This window comes from Trichosurus vulpecula, chromosome 1 (assembly GCF_011100635.1).
Source record: "Trichosurus vulpecula isolate mTriVul1 chromosome 1, mTriVul1.pri, whole genome shotgun sequence".
Lineage (NCBI taxonomy): Eukaryota > Metazoa > Chordata > Mammalia > Diprotodontia > Phalangeridae > Trichosurus > Trichosurus vulpecula.
The window spans coordinates 273,292,709-273,297,098 of NC_050573.1; the positions used below are offsets into that span (position 1 = coordinate 273,292,709).

Consider the following 4,390-nt stretch of genomic DNA (forward strand, 5'->3'; position numbering starts at 1 on the left):
GGGGCGGGGGGTCCATGACACACACACAAAGTTAAAAATCCTGCTCTACTTGGTTCTATGCTTGGGTCTCTGCAACATGGGGGGCAGGGAGGAGAGGTGAGAATCTGCCCTTGACCTGCCTCAGTTGTCTGTCAAGACATTATACACTTCTGGTTATTTTCCTACTTCTCTGATTTCTCCCTGTTTTTTTTTTCTATTTAGCTCTTCTTCCTGACTCCTTAACATAGGTTTGTTCCACAAGGCTTCACAAAGTCTCTGCCTTTAACAACCCTTTCTCTTCTCAAATGCAATAATATATGTAAAGAACACTGCAAACTTTAAAACTCTATATAAACGCCAGTTAGCATTATTATTATTCTTTACTTTTCTACTGTCTTCCTTTGGGATCTCATTTTCTCCTACAGCTTCAACTATCTTCTAAGCAGAGGCTGTCCAACTCCAAACCTTCAACCCAAACTAGCCTCCTGGGCTCCCAAACTACATTTCCAATTGCCTGTACCTACTGAAATCACTGTCTTCACCCAAAATATGTCCTTCTTCACAAAATCCCTCTGTTTCTGAAAAAGTCAGCCAAGAAAAAATCCCTCCATCTGTGATTCTCCTTTAATCTCTAGTCTTCTCCACATTACTTTTAGAATATCTCTTCCCTCCAATTTCACCCTACTCCTAGCCCTCATCTCTTCTTCCCAGACTACTATATAACAGCTGCCTGACAGATCTTCCCTGCCTGGTTTCTCATTCCTCCAAGGTATCTTTCTTGATGTGTCCACAGTTCTGATCACATCACAGGGCTGCTCAAAACTCTTCAAGGGCTCCCCCACTACCTCCCAAAGATGATCCAAACCCTTGTGTGAATCTGAGCAAATCACCGAGCCTCAGTTTCTTCTTCTGTAAAATAAAGAAGCTGGGATTACATGACTTCTCTGGTCCCTTTCAGCACCTTTTAACACTGGGCATTGAACACTAACCCTGCAGCTGAACCTTTTTGGATGCATTGTCTCTCCCAGTTAAGTGAAGTCCTGGAGAGCAGGGACTGCCTTGCTTTTCTCTGTTTGTATCCCCAGCACTTGGCACATGGCAAGTATTTAAATAAATGATTCTTCTTCATTCATTAAATCTAAGACCTCATGATATTTACCTTGGTATCTAAGGCTTTCCGCACCTGGCCTCAAACAACTCTTCCTGCCTACGGTCATAGTATCCTTTTCAAATACACACCATACCCCAAACACAACCTGATGTTTCTCACCTCCAAGTCTTTGCTCCCAACATACCCTAAAAATCCCTTTCTTTATTTCTCAAAATACTAACTGTATTTTAAGGTTTAGTTCAAAGGACTATGTCTATGAAGTCCTCCCAAATACTAACCTCGGCCTCATCACCAAATCTCTCCTTTCGAAGAGCAGGACAGGCAGCGTGATAGCACGGAATGGTTTTTTCTCATTCCTCATGCTTCTTGACCTCTCTGTAGCCTCTTCTCTCTAGGTTTTTTGGGACACTGCTCTCTACTGGTTCTCCTACCTATCAGACTGCTCCTTCCCAGTCTCATTTGTTGGATCTTCATCCAGATCATATCCACTAACACTAGAGGTTCCCCAAGATTCTGTCCTGAGTCCTCTTCTCTTCTCCCTCTAGACTATTTTGTTTGATGATCTCATCAGCAGCTCCCATGGTTTCAAGTATCAGCTCTATACAGATGATTCTCAGATCTATTTATCCAACCCTAAGCTTTCTCCTGACCTTCAGTTTCACATCTTTCTCCTGCCATCTTTGCAAATGCCTACTGAACATCTTAAACTAAACATGTTCAAAACTTCTTAACACATTAATTTTCCCCTTAAGCCCTCCCCTCTTCCTAATTTCCCTATTACTATGGAGGGCATCATCACCCTCCTAGTCACAATCCTAGGCTCAAAACCTATATATCATCTCTTACCCCACTCCCTACCCCACATCCAGTCAGTTGCCAAGTCCTGTTGATTCTACCTTCACAAAATTTCTCATATGCGCCTGTTTTCTCCTCTGACATTGCCACTACCCTGGTACAGCCCCTCATCACCTCACACCAGAACCACTGCAATAGCCTGCTGGTTGATCTCACTTCAAGTCTCTCCCCACTCTACTCCATCCTCCACTCAGCTAGCAACTGATTTTCATAAAGTGCAGATCTGACCATGTCACCCTGGATTCAATCAATTGCAATGGTGCCTTAAACCCTCCAAGGATGTGAAATTGAAAACTGATAACCCATTTTATTCTGTATTAATTACTGATTGAGACTTAGGAATTAATTTGATTTAAATAACAGTTTGACTTCTTAACTTAGGGTCTATGAGATGGTTTGACTTCTTGAAAGACTAACTTCACCATTTGTAGGTGCTAGAGCCTGGATTTACTGAATTGATGTGGTCATAAGATGTTCTGCTGTGGGCTGCAAAATTTCCAATCAGCAACAATAGGCAACTGAGATATGAGCAATAATTGGTTTATTTAGGGAGACCAGTGGTTCCTAAGCAATTGAAATCCCAGACCTTCCTCACAGTCATGAATGCCTACTGCTTAAGGGTGGCCAATATTTATACTGATTGACAGCGCACTAAAAATAGCATAAGGCAGTACAATTTCACAATTGGTTAACACTAGAAGTGGGGAAAACTATGACTGGTTGAGGGGCACACACATTAATCATAACCACTTTGTCAGCAGGCTTTTAGGTCGTTAATTCCTGGTCATTAACCAAAGGTTTTTCTCGGAAAAAGTATTCCACCTGCCACGGCAGCAGAGGTTTTCATAAGAAATCAAACATCTGGTGTTTTGGTCAGCAGTATCCTGGGAATTAAAAAAGTGGTAGGCAAGAGGAAATTTTCTAAGGGAGCAGTAACAATGATTCATAGGGGTGAGGGGTACTGATGCTGCAGTAACAAGCTCCAAGGTTAAATGTAACATAGTTCTCTATAACAAACAGTTTTATGATTTTATCCTACAATCTACAATAATATCACTAATAAATAAAATCAATATCACTAATACATTAGGTCCTAACATATATAATTCTTAACCTAACAACATACCTAGCAATCTCAACTCTATTCCATCTAACATCAACTGACCATAAACTGAGTAAATACTGATTAAAATGGGTAGGAGCATCAAAATTTTCTTCATGATGCCAGGCCATAAGCTGAGCATGGGACCACTACAATGTGCGTGATTGCTGACACGAGACTTTCCAGGGGATGTTAACTAACCCTGTTTTCTCTTACCATGACCTTTGGAAACTACCTTTTGAACACAAATCAGCATGATTATGCTAAACGTAAGCCCACCCTACACTTTTACCAATTGTATAAAAGACTGCTCTTTCCGGCCACTGTGGAGCTTGGGATCTCACTTACTAGCCTTGTAATCAATTATCATGCTCCGACTTCGTGCTGTTTCTCTTCATCAAAGATTCTTATTACAACAAAGATGAAATTTAAAAATCCTGTTTGGCTTTTGAAGCCCTTCTGTCTTCCAACTCCTTACTTCCCCTAATATATTCTTCATCCAGTGACACTGACCTCCTTACTTAGAGAAACTTGTTTCTTGAGCACCGCACACCCACCTCCCTATTCCAGCCAGACTGTACCCTAACCCTGGAACTTGCTCCCTAGTAACTTCACCTTCTTCCCTCCCTAGTTGCTTTCAAATCTCAGCAAATGTCCCATGTCATGCAAGAAGCCTGTTCCAGTCCTCCTTAATTTTGGTGCTTTATCTCTGAAATTATCTCCAATTTATATGGGATCAGTCTTGTTTGTACATAGCTGTTTCCACGTTATCTCCCCAGTAGGCTGTGAGCTTAACCAGACTGGTTGGTTTTGTTGTTTTGTTTTTTTTTTTCCCCCAGCTTTTTTGCCTGTCATGTTATTCCCCAACGCTCAGCACAACGCCTGTCACACAGCAGCCAGTAACAAATCCTTGCTGACTTGACTTGCGTAAGAGCCAGATTCGGAGTCTGAGGTTTGGGGTTCCAATTCCATTACTGCTCTCAGATCCTGAACAAATCACTTCAGCCCTGTGGGAATCAGTTCTAAAATGAGTGAACTGGGTGGGAAAACTTCCAAGGTCCCTCCGGGCTCAATCTAGGATGCTATCACCACCCCGGGGCATTTAAAGGGGTCTGCTTTGCGCCTCCAGGTGTGGGGGGCGGGTGCAGCCGCTCCTCTCCCCGCCCCCAAGACTTTGGGAGAGGAGGTTCTCCCGCTCCCCACTCCAGGCGAAGCCTGCGGATTCCAGCAGCCGGGGGAGGTGTCGACTGGACCGTCGGCGCTCCTCCTCTGCCTCCAGCCCAGCCCCCCCACGCTCCCCGCCTCCTGCCGCACCCCGCACTCTCGGCCGAAAGGTCACTCAC

The 4,390-nt window shown here is 43.5% G+C and overlaps 1 protein-coding gene across 5 annotated transcripts in view; it reads right to left on the reverse strand.

Moving 5' to 3' along the window:
• Positions 1 to 4,390, reverse strand: part of LOC118858687 (thymocyte selection-associated high mobility group box protein TOX-like) — a 144,594-nt gene that overhangs the window by 140,001 nt on the left and 203 nt on the right. The gene's annotated exons all lie outside the window — the stretch shown is intronic.